Raw genomic sequence first — 13,295 nt, forward strand, 5'->3', positions numbered from 1 at the left:
ATGTCGTGGTTCACATTATTTCTTGGATCTGCGAACCCAACCTGGTAAGCTCCTCTATTTTGGTTGGATTCGCGCTGGTATTAGTTATGTCGTCACTCATGAGACGGGTTGTTTTATTTTCCCTCGGGTCGTTAGTTTCGCTGGAGGAAGAACTCTTTCTTTGGTTGGATTCTATGCCGATGTTGCGCATCCTTGGGGGTGATGTCATTGCACAATCTTGGCAGTAAGGTTTTTTTTTTGAATTAATCTTCATGGTATGCCAATGACATGTCTGTCAGTCTGTCACTAGCACTTTTCTTAGAAAAAGTTGTACCACTTGGCAGGAGATTTGTATTTCGAACCAGTGGCCGCGTTCGAGAGAAGAATCCTCCGAAGAATTTTTGGTCCCCTACATGAGGATGGACGATTCCGTAGTCTACACAATGACGAAATCTATGAGCGATACCATGACCGTCCGGTTGTGGATAAAATCCGGCTCAATAGGTTACGGTGGGCGGGTCACTTAATCCGTATGGATGAAGATGATCCCACCCGGAAAGTCTATAAGGGCAATATCTATGGTAGGAAAAGAAGACGAGGCAGACCCTGCCTAAGATGGAGCGATGGCGTGGGCCAGGATGCCAGACAGCTGTTAGGGATATCGAATTGGTGGACCTCGGCGCAAAACCGGGATGTCTGGAGTTCCTTATTAAGGCAGGCCTAGACCGGATACCGGTTGTTGCGCCGTTGATGATGATGAAGTCCAATTGTATTCTGCTCCATAGTGTGTCTTTATTTTTACCTCTACATTGTGGGATAGTCATACCGCTTCCTACAAACGTTGGTTTTCTTCCTTCCTTCTATCTTTTTGTGGTGAATGGATACAACTTGCATTGAATAGAATAGCGGAATAATTTTATTCAGATACAATAGAAAAATATCCTGCAGATACTATTCGAGTAGTAGTGAAAAGCGCAGTGTGTGATTGTTAGTCTTCTCTTCTGTTATTCTAGAATACGAAGGGAGAAGCTATTCGAATTCTAAGAGCCAATGTAGATTCATTATTACGGGTTCCTATTGATATTATTCTCTCTACTGTCAGGACCAGCACTGCATCTGGCAGCCATATTATAACATCTGACATATGTATATTATCCTGCGGTAGACAGAATAGAAATGTACGTCGCCTGGTTCTACAGTTCAACTTATAATTCATCATAATTCACTTCATATTATTCCATTTCAGTGGAACTCACAGTTCTCAATTCAACCAGGCAGAACAAATGTTCGTCCAGTTTCCCATTATTTCGCACCGACCCCGACCAGTACATGAAATTTAAATCCCACGCGTCGAGCATCAATTGTTTAGAATCCCTCCTTCAACCACTTTAATGCTTTGTTTATTTCTCTCTTGAGAACTCTTGTAGTCCATACCACATGTCAAGAGTGTACACCACACATTTGTGGGCGGCATACTTCGCCTTCAAGTTCTTTCATTATTATAAGTTTATCGCTTGAACCACTACCACACTATACCATATTTTCTTGGAAGGAAGTTTGAACAACTACTCCATGAGGCCGCCCAGTCGGTATCGTAGATACTTCACCCCCCTCCAGGCTATTGATATTGCCCAAGGCTTAAGTTCGCTGAGCGAAAACTCCAGTTTGTTTGGTTTCACCCGGGACCTGTCTTCTGCATCCTGCTATGTTATCCTTTCCGCTTTTTATAGTCGAGGCATGAAAAAAAAAGGAAATTGCGGTGATACTTATTTTCATTGTTTGCTCCTTGGATGGTTATTGTCTGATAAGAGATTCTTAATGCGTACCACTACTCGTGGCGAAGATAGAGATTGTGACGGGATGGCTGGCGGACTAGCAATAAAATCAAAGTTCCTGGAAACATATTACGATGTATCTCTGGAATATCAACGAAGGGAACATTATAAGAGGGTAGGATCCCTATTGGAGTTGAATTTTTTCCTATTCATTTGTTTTTGCTTCGTTGATCAAAAGATCTCTGCTTTAATTGTTGCGGGAGTAGTCTCAGAGGAATAGCTAGAAATCATGATTATCAGAAAGGATATTTAGATAAAACTAGAAACAGCTAAAAGCAGGGAGTCCATTTGGTATGAACCAGGAATTAGGGTGAAAAGGCAACAGCATTTAGTCTATCTCCATCTATTCAGGAAATTAGTTACGAGCACTTTAAAAGATAGATCATGTATCTTGAAACTGCAAGAATTCCCCAACAGACAAGGTCATTTCGATCCACTATTCAATGCAGCCATTAATTAATTTCTCTATTGATTCATTCTTTCCTATGCTTGGTTGATTTCGAGACCCTGGAAATAATTTCTATTGAACAAATCACTCTCGATTGTGGACTTTGTAGCACTGCAGCTGACAGATAACCTTCACGTGCCAATGCACGATATTCCTGGGCCCAACTTCTTCAATGCATACCCAGAGCGAGCAACAACACAATCCCAGCCTGTTCGATTCCTAACTCAATCGTCTTTGATAAATAGGTCATGAGCCGGAGTAAACAATGGAAGCAAACAGAAAAGCCACTGGCAATGCCTATCTGGACGTAATGGGCGAACGTAATATCTGACGTATCTCATATTTGAGGAATCAATCAAAATGCTAATGTGATTTCGCTGTGTTACCTTTTGCGAACCATATGCATATCGGCGGTAACGATGATATATGATCAATTCATTTCGCGGTTAGACAAATGATCTTTTCGCGTATTGAGTTGCCTGTGATAGTGGCGGACGTGGAGTAATTCAAATGATATAGTAAAATTAATTAGAAGTATTGCGGAATTGACCGGAACGCGCCATGGTCAACACGAGAAATCGATTATGTCATCCCGACTGGGGGTCTTAAATGCGCTTCAACTGGATGTTGTTATGAGGTCACTCCAAGAGTTCTTGTTCTGGTCATGGCCAAATAGGGTAAAGCAGATGGATCTGATGCAACATTTGCTACCTACATGCCACTGCGCGAAAGACAGTGTATTCATCCCCTGAGTCAGCAAAACGCTCACTTGGTCTTACCTTATACTCGCTTATGTCAGTTACAACAGGTTAATTTTCTGGCGCCGTTTGTTCCCACACCTACTTCGGAATCAGTGGCGCAATGTGTGGGGGTATTGACAATTTAGTGTGATACATCGAAAGGTTCATCAACCGCAAGGAAATTATTTCTTATTCGTGAGCTAAGACGAAAAAAGAAAATATTTTTATAAGAAATATTTACTTTATTTTAGAAAAAGTCTGGAAACCGGAAGTTGGACGGTATGACTTTTTTTCAATTTTTTTGGTTGAGTATTTTCTGAAAATGGGTCCGTTAAAGAAATTATCACTTTCAAAACCCCGCATTCCCCACCTTTACAACAAATATCAAAACTGGAACCGGTTTCAGAAAGTACTGAACGGGACCTTTCATTTGATACCCCACATGGCTATATTTGATGAAAAAAAAATTGACACCCCCTTTTGCATATATGGGGACCCTCCCCCCTTAAATTCGATGTAGAATTTTGTAACTCACTGTATACGTGAGCGTTCACAGTTTCCATCTTTTCACCAAATTTGGTGTCAGTCCCTACAATCGTCTCCGAGTAAAATGCGTGTGGCAGACAGATGGATAGACAGACCTGTATGAATCCGAGGTAGGAATTGCCATCATTGGCGAACCCTTTAGAAATCGTCATGGAGGCGTATGGGTTACAGATTCGACTGGTGGAGCGACGATATGCATACATACAATGTACTGGGAGTCAGGTATACAGCGGCTTTGTGTGGGCAAAAATAAATACAGCCCACCAAGTCTGACACTGTCCGAATTCGAGAAAATGCTTGACAGTCTTGTTCTCGACGCAAGGGGTCGTAGTACAAGGGTGATTGCTGGTGACTTCAATGATTGGGCCCGTGAATGGGGTAGCAGAGAGACAAATGCAAGGAGCCGCAGTCTATTAGACGCTTTTGCACAGTGGGATATAATTCTGGCCGACGAACGTTATGTAAGGGAGGTCTGCCTCAATCGTAGACTTAACTTTTGTCAGCTCTGCACTGGCTCGTGGTTTGTCCTGAAGTGTCAGCAAGGACTACACCCACAGCGATCACCAGGCAATGTTCTAGGAGGTGCCTTCGATCAGCTTGTCACCGAGCCAGAAGAACGGTTCAGAGGGCGGTAGGTAGAATCGATCAAGGGCAAAAAGAGCGCGCCTATAAGGAAGCTCGCAAAGCCCTCAAGCTCGCCATCCAACCAAGCAAGAGGAAATGCTTTAAGGAGCTCTGTTCGGAAGCGGACGTAAACCCGTTGGGGAGCGCTTATAGAATCGCGATTCATCATCTCATCTCCGAGGATCACATGCCCTCCACTCTTGTTAAAAATTATCCAGGGGTTATACCCTCAGCAAGAGGAGGGTCCAGACAGCTTCTACCTCCGAATGTGACGGCAATATCGTCAGTCACCAGTTAGGAGCTGCTGGAGAATTGCGCTGGGATAGGAGATAACAGAGCTCCGGGTCTGGATGGCGTACCGAATCGGGCCCTTGAGCTTACCGTGAAATCCAGACCGGACATGGTCCACAGGGCCCCGTACTAGGCCTACTGCTGTGGAACATCATGTACAATGATAAACTTAATCTCCCCCTTCCGGAGGAAGCCACGGTTTTGGATACCGCCGAAGATATAGCGCTGGTTGTGGTCGCAAAGCATCTCGAAGATGCTGAGTTATACTCATGCGACGCGATCAGTGGTTGGCTAGAGAGTTCCGGTATGACACTTGCGGAGGAAAAAAACGGGAGCGGTCCTCATCACCAGGTGCCGTAAAGGAAACTTTGCCCGTATTCAAATTGGGAATCATATCATCACTTCTAAGCCTGCCATCAAATACTTGGGAGTGATAATAGACGGTAAGCTTAGCTATAAGCAACACGTGCAGTATGCTTATGACATAGCATCCACTGCAAGTGTGGCCCTGGCAAGGATGATGCCGAACGTTTGAGGGCCACGGCATGCTTCCAGGTTGCTTATAGCTAGGGTAGTGAGTTCGATCCTGCTCTATGCAGCTCCAGTTTGGGGAAGGCGTTGCAGGTTACATTTAACGCTAACAAATTGAGTTCAGTCTACAGAAGAATAGACCTAAAGGTGTGCTCGTCATTTAGGACTGTCTCAGAGGATGCAGCATTCGTCATCTCTCGAATGATGCCCATTGACATCTTGGCAGGTAAGATGACGAATATATACAATGCGAAGTATATCTCTCCTTTATCGCAGACGAAGAACGCCGAATGGGAGAGATCCCTAAATAGATGGCAAGACCGCTCGAAACGTTCGGTAAAGGGTCGATGGACACATAGGCACATCTCTACCACCAAGGAGTGGTTTGAGAGATGGCACCTGGAGATTAATTATAATCTTACCCAGTTTCTCACAGGGTATGGAGGATATCGCCAGTACCTGTTCAGGTTTAAACTAGATACCTCACCCGATTGTCCAAAGTGCAATGGAGTCCCAGAGGACCTAGAGCATGTATTCTTCCACTGTCCAAGGTTTGTGGAAGAAAGGAAGACCCTAGATGAGACTCTAGGGGAGGTACTCGTACCAGAGAATCTGATGCGAAAAATGTTAGCAAGTCATGAAGAGTGGAATGCAATTAACTCCATGGTCGCATCTATCCAGAGCAAACTACGAAAGGCAGAGGAGACTTGAAAAGCGCGGTTATGTACGCCGCGTAGAGACGAAAGGTGGCCAAGCTAAAATGAGCTGACTGCGTTCCGTGATGCAATACCGTATGGTGGTTCCACGAGGCTTGGGGGAGACGGAGGGTGGTTTTAGTGGATAAGAATCCCACACGCTGGCGTATCCAGGCCAGTGCCTTTTGAAGATTTCCAAAAAAAAAAAAGACAGACAGACCTGTGAGGAGTTGCCAGATCTCCCATCAGGCGCGTCCCTTCGTGCGGATAAGGAAAGGCTAGGCCAATGAGCATGAAGATGTTCCTGTACGCATTCGAATGTGCTAAATGCAGCGAAGAAATGTCGTTGATTCAAATCAACTTCAATCACTGTAGGGTCGCGCAAGATCTGCTCTCGCAGACCACCCACGAATCAGAGGTCCATGTGGCTATAATAAGCGAATCCTATAGAAACCCTAACAATAGTTATGGGTAGCCGATCCAGCAGGTGGGCCGGCCTTGTGGGCAAGCGTGGACCAAGCCTTACAGGCATGTATGAGGCAGTTCACAAGACGGCATATATGTCTAAAGCAGCCATGCTCCTCCAAGCCTGACATTGGCCGAATTCGAGGACATGCTGGACAGCTTGGTTTTGGATGCAAAAGGACGGAAACTAAAGGTCAACACCGGTGATTTCAATGCATGGGCCACAGAATGGGGAAGTTCACTGACAAATGCAAGAGGGCGTTGTCTCTTGGAGGCTTTCACGCAGTTATATACCATATTGGCAAACGATGGTCAGGTTAATACATACCAAAAAGGGAGGTCCAGTTCGGTTGTGGATCTTACTTTTGTTAGTCCTTCACTAGTTTGCGATATGTCCTGAAACGTCAGTGAACAGTACATCAATAGTGATCACAAGACAATAGTCTTTGACCTGAAGAGCAAGTCAAAGTTGGACCAGGACACTATACAAGGTACACCCCGGAAAGAGCCCTCCATATTACGGGGTGTATCGCGAAGGCATGCGACTCATCGTTGCCGAGACGTTATACTTTCCCCAGTAGTAGGCCCAGCTGCTGGTGGATTAGTGAATTGTCAGATCTTCAGTCGGCGTGTCATCGGATCAGACGAGCGGCTCAGAGAGAAATGGTTAGGCGAGCTTACAAGGAAGCCTGAAGAAACCAAGAGCTGGCTATACAGCGAAGCAAGAGGATCTGCAAACAACTCTGCGAAGAGACGGATATAGACCCATGGGGAAGCGCCTGCAGAGTTATGATGGGATGGATGGATGGGGGATGTCATCACTTCAAAACCAGCAATCAAATACCTTGGAGTGATGATTGATGCGAAGCTGAATTTTCAGCAGGATTTACAACATGTTTGCATCAAGGCGTCCAATGTTAGCATGGCCCTGGCAAAGATGATGCCAAATGTTGGTGGCCCGCGATACACTCGTAGACTGTTTATAGCTAGAGTTGTGACCTATATACTGCTCTTCGCAGCGCATATTTGGTCAACTGCATTGCATAACACATGCTGTGCTCAAAAGATAGGCGCGGTATATAGAAAGACCGCCCTAAGAGTGTGTTGTGGTTATAGAACCATCTCCAACTAAGCGCAATATTTGCAATGATGGCGATTGACATTTTGGGCGATGGGATGGCTCGTATCTATGATGGACCCGATTCTTCCTCTGATCGGCAAATGAAAACGCCCAAAGTTAGGAATGGTTAAGCAGATGGCAGCAACGATGGGAACGGGCGAAAAAGGGTTGATGGAGCTATAGATTGATTCTCAGCATCAAGGTGTGGACGCAGGGAACGCATGTGAGATAAACTGATGGTCCGACGAGGACTGACGAACCTTCCATGCTAATAAATCATGCTGAGTGTAATGCAAATAAATCTGCAGCATTCAGAGCGCGCCTCAGCTAACCTGCTTGTCTTTCGCCTAGAGGAAGACATCGACATCGCACTAATACAGGTCCTTGAATTTGAGGCGACCGAACCATTAAAGGGCTCCAAAGCTAATATTATAATTTATTCCACACCACAGCAGACTCTGATCAAGACAGGCCTAGAGCATGTATCCCCGCAACAAAGAGTCTGCACACTTTTCTGCAACAAAGAAGGCCAATCTGTTAGATAGACTGCGGCCCCAATTCAAGGCATACGATTTGGTGAATCATTCTCCGATTTTATAGTTAATACAAATCCATCGGTGTGCCACAAAGGCAGTACACCAATCTTCAATTTTCCCAGCTCGGAGAACTGTGACAGTTGGGAGGAGATCCTTGATATTACTCTACTAACCGACAATGGGATTCTTAGGGAAAAATTGGACAGTGTCTGACCAGAGATCCTTCTCAGATCATAGTTGGATACTTTTCAGCCGCAGAGGTTTCCGAACTCTTCAAAGACCCCAAGAGGATTGACTGGAGGAAGTTAGGTCAAGTTATCAAGAACAAACTCTCCGGTGCGCAAATTGGCAAGATTGGCACGACAGACGAACTGGAGTCAAAAGTCGGGGTCCTGGAAAAGGCATTCGATACCGCCTGCAAAGCCTCGTGCCCTGCTAAATATAGGAGAAACGTACTGCAACCGTGGTGGAATGAAGATCTGTCCAGCCTCAGGAAACTGACCAGGAACATCTTCAACATCTGCTACAGGCATAAATTTTGGCGGCCATACAAGGGCTGCCTGAGGAAGTACAAATCGGCCATCAAGACCACCAAGAGATGGAATCGTCAGAACATTGAGAGCACCAGCGAATTCGCAAGGCTCAATAATATTCTGTGATTTGCAAGGGAATTGGGTCTCTGGCCGAGGATAGTTCTATGGATGTACACAGCTGTGGTGCGTCCCATCCTAACATGCATCTCTTTTTAATTAAAAAGTGCAATAGAATGAAGGTGCTAACGGGAACCTGCAGTCCTGTCCGGTAGATGCTCTCAATGTAATCCTGCATCTCTTCGATGGCTGGGGAATGAGCCCCGAGCCCCAAGCGTAACAAAGCCATTCTGACCAAAAGTCAAGCGGCCATTAAGGTCTTGTACTCAGCCACGGCATCCTCCAGGTTGGTAGGGCAGTGCAAAAATGCGGTGGTCAGTCTGGGTGGAAGGCTCAAAGTTATCCTCATCTAAGTTCCTGGCCATAGGAACATAGAGGGGACTCTTGGCAGTTCTTTGGGGGGTACAGTCGGTGTCCTGCTGGCGACTTCAAATGATGAAGGCTCACCACCTGTGCTAAGTCAAGGAGGATTTGGCCCGCTCATGTGCCAGACATGTGCAAATGCATACAAGATTGCGGCGGTCTGCACAGGGTGCTACTGACACTGGGTAAACCATTCTTTGAGGACTTCAAAAAGATTTCTAGATGCAGGGCGGGAGAGCTGCTTTCTGTCGTGAATGCTTCGGGTTAGCTCTGAAGATCTGAGCCGGCTGGACTCTGCCTCCTTGCTCTCTTAACAGCAGTCAAGGTCTTAAGAGTTTGTGGTATCAAAACAACGTACCACAGCGCTAATTGGGCTTGTCGGAACGGCCACTAATATAAACCTAGCCACCTTGGAAAAGGTAGGTCAGTTCGTTTTCTACTATTAGATCCATTCCGATCTGCGCTCCCTAAAAAAATATGATATTTATTGTCCTATAAATGGGACATATTGGGGACATCAAACGTATGCTTCACTTTCCTTTTTTGACAATAATGCAACTGTCGTCGGAAGTTTTCCCTAACTTCATGCGCTAGGTATCTTTGCAACAACTCATTGGCTAAAATCGCTGGAAAAGTGGGTTTCACTCTGTAACAAGGACCAACCTACCCACTGACAGCACTCAAAAATTGTTTGAGCTTGTGATACGGAGGCACCGAAAATTCAGCTCTGATTCTATAACTCCGTGACCTTTTGTTCAAAGGCTCAACTTATTTGAAGTCTTTCAGGTAAGATTGGCGACCAACACCTTAACAATAAAATGGGTTAGAGCGATTAGAAGAAAACTTGAGTCGTCTAAACTGTCATCCCAACATATGGAACACAAAAAACTTTAAGGTCATTTGCACTTGGCAGTGATACAATATCGATTGAGACCAGATCGAAGTGGTGGACCTAATCCATATGGATCTTCCAATTCTTGCAGAATTTTAGGTATCTACATAGTGATCCAAGCTGTCAAAAGTGTTACCAGGTGACGAAGGGGTAGTGGTCTCCAAAATGTTGAAAAGCACGTCAAACTACCGGGAGCCCCGGTTTCTAAACGGTTTCGTGAAGGAATCTGAATAGAGCAAGAATAGACTGTTAGCACAGTCCATCATTTTTTCCAGAGTATGGAACGAACAATGAACTTTGAGTTTCCAAAAAAAGACTCTAATTGCCTAGCTTACCTCCAATAGACATAAGACAGACGAAGATGCAGGGGAGCTAGTACTTTTCTACTAGAGACATTACTAGGGAGTACAGGAGTGGGGTGTGATCAACAGAAACCATTCAGGAAATCATGCCCCTCCCCCCCGCAGCCTGTTTTATAAGGGCGAGGGTCAACGGTGTCCATATTTACAGCTGCTACGCTCCTCCTAGTGCAACCTTAGCACAATATGAGGAGATGTTAGACAGTCTGGTGTTGGACGCTAGAGACCGCAGCCCTAAAATCAATGCGGGTGATTTTAACCCGTGGGTCCTGGAGTGGGGAAGCCGATCGACGAACACCAGAGGTCAAATTCTGTTGGAGTCATTTGCGGAGCTGGACATCGTGCTGGCCAACATTGGATGCGTGCCCACCTTTCGAGGAAGACGGTCGGGTTCGATCGTTGACCTGACATTTGTTAGCACTTCACTGGTGAGGGAGATGGCTTGGCTAGTGAGTGAGCACTACACCCACAGTCACCACCAGGCCATCTTCCTCCGCATTGGGAACCGGGGAAGCAATCAACGACGCTCTGGAGGTGAAAAGACTAAGGCGGTTGGCTGGTCTATCGGAGCTTTCGACGAGGAAACATTCCTGGCGGCATTAGAGGGAGCCCATGATCCGGATGGAACAGCGGTGGAAAGGGTCACACAGCTGTCTCAGCGTGTAACCGAAGCATGCGACTCTACGATGCCACGACGACGTTTGCACCACGACAAAAGGCCAAACTACTAGTAGAACACGGAGATCACTGCCTTCAAATCCTCTGGTCTCCGAGCGAGGAGACTTTTCCACAGGACAAGGGGAAGGCCGGAGCACCAGGAGTGTGAGGAGGAATACAGGGATCTGCGAAGCAACCTTAAGAAGGCCATTCGGAGAAGCAAGTGGGAATGCTACCAGAAGCTCTGCATGGAGGCTAATACGAATCCGTGGGGTACAGGCTACCAAGTTGTAGTGAAGACGATTCGCGAGCGAAAATCAGCTCAAGTGACATGCCCACGGCTCTTGTTGCAAATAATTACAACTCTTTCCCGCAGCAGGAGCAGGACGAAAGAGAACCCCAACTGGCAGCTCAGCAGGACGTCTTCTCGATCCCTGATGTTACCGAAGAGGAACTTTGGGAAATCTGCAGACGTATTGGGGACAGCAAGGCTCCGGGATTGGACGGAATTCCGAACAGGGCTTTGAAGGTGGCGGTCAAGACCAGACCAAGGTGGTTCGCAAGCACATTCGAATCGTGCATGGCGGAAGGAGTGTTTCCCGCCCAGTGGAAGAGGCAGAAGCTGGTGTTGCTACCGAAGCCCCGAAAACCACCCGGCGTGCCCTCTTCATATCGCCCTATTTGTCTCTTAGACACCATGGGTGATATACAACAGGCTGCTCCCGTTCATCGAGCTTGCGGGTGGTTTTTCAGAGCGGCAATATGGGTTTCAGCGAGCCCGTTCTACGGTCGATGCAGTAGCAAAGGTCGTGGAGTTGGCTCAAAAGGCAATGGCCATGGGCAAATGCTGTGCTCTGGTGACGCTAGACGTCAAAAATGCTTTTAACTCAGCTAACTGGGGCTGGATTAAGGGCGCTTTGGCCAAACTGGGTGTTCCTAGCTACTTGGCTCGGCTCATCGAGAGTTACTTTTCCGACAGACTTCTCTGGTACGAGACGGACGACGGGCCGAAGGAGTACATTGTGACAGCAGGTGTGCCTCAAGGTTCTGTATTGGGACCGCTGCTGTGGAACATAATGTACAACGGAGTGCTTGGCCTTCGCGTGCCGGAGGAGACAACGCTGATTGGTTTTGCGGACGTCTTGGCGGTAGTTGCAATTGCAAAGCATCCCGAGGACATGGAGCTTTATGCAAATGAAGCCATTCATACCGTCAAGTCATGGTTACGAATGGCCAAGCTGGACGTGGCGGACGAAAAGACGGAGGCGGTCCTCATTACCAACCGTAGGAAGAACAACACGGTTACCATCCAGGTTGGTAATCGTGAGGTCGTCTCAAAATCGGTTGTCAAATACCTGGGGGTGATGATCGATGCCAAGCTGAATTTCAAGGGACACTTGGATTATGCGCGAGAGAAGGCAGCAAATGCCAGCTCATCCCTTGCAAGGATGATGCCTAACGTGGGAAGGCCGAAGTATAGTCGCAGGCTACTCATCGCGGGAGTGGTGAGGTCGATCCTGCTATACGCGGCCCCTGTCTGGACGGGAGCGTTGAACCACGCTGTCAACCGGAGGAAGATAAGTTCGGCATACCGGCCAATTGCGCTAAGGGTGTGCAGCGCATTTAGGACGGCGTCGACGGAGGCAGTGTGTGTCATTGCAGGAATGATCCCTATTGATCTTCTAGCGAGCGAGGCACACTGGCTCTACGAAAAACGGAAGGCAAATCCAGCCGAGGTGAATGCGGATTTCCGAAAAGCCATCAGGGGAGAGTTGTGTGGCAAATGGCAACAACGATGGGATAACTCCAACAAGGGCCGGTGGACCCATATATTGATCCCCTGTATCGAGAAATGGCTCGACCGGAAGCACGGAAAATTGAATTACGACCTGACACAGTTCCTTACGGGACACGGTGGCTATAGGAAGTACTTGCATCGCTTCGAGTTGGACGAGTCTCCCAACTGTCCTGAATGCGGTGCTACACCCGAGGACCCGGAACACGTTATGTTCCATTGTCCCAGATTTCTGCAGCAGAAAAGGAGGTTGAACAGCATCTTAGGGGTGGACATCGAGCCCTCCAACCTGGTGGAAGAGAAGCTGAAGTCGGAGGAAAACTGGATGGCGGTAAATGAGGCAGTAGCCGTGGTGCAGACAAAACTCCTGGAGTTGGATCGAGCTCGGAAGGCGGCGCGACGGAGACGTGACATGGACGAGCTGGTATAGCGAACCAGAGCCTCCCAAGCGAAGTAATACTTCACGGTGGTCCCGCGGGGATGGGCGGAAGAGTGGGGGTGGTTTTAGTGGGTGCGAATCCCACACACTGCTGCAACCTGGCGCAGCAGCATCTTTCTAAGATTTCTGCCTCCATCCATGAAAAAAAAAAGATGCCTCGACCTACTTTGCATAAGTGCCGGACACTGTTCCAGGACGTGTGTAGAGGTTTCGTCATACTCTTCACAAAACCTGCAGGCAGTGTCCGTAGATATCCCTAGCTTCCCAAGGTGATAGTTCAGTCGACAATGACCGGTGGGAATTCCCACTATGATCCGGAGGTTTTTTTTT

At 47.1% G+C, this 13,295-nt stretch overlaps 1 protein-coding gene across 2 annotated transcripts in view; it reads right to left on the reverse strand.

Annotated features, from left to right (window-relative positions):
- LOC119647757 (protein phosphatase 1 regulatory subunit 16A-like) overlaps window positions 1–13,295 on the reverse strand; it is a 431,507-nt gene that overhangs the window by 336,008 nt on the left and 82,204 nt on the right. The window lies entirely within an intron of this gene.

This window comes from Hermetia illucens, chromosome 2 (genome assembly GCF_905115235.1).
Source record: "Hermetia illucens chromosome 2, iHerIll2.2.curated.20191125, whole genome shotgun sequence".
NCBI classification, from domain to species: domain Eukaryota; kingdom Metazoa; phylum Arthropoda; class Insecta; order Diptera; family Stratiomyidae; genus Hermetia; species Hermetia illucens.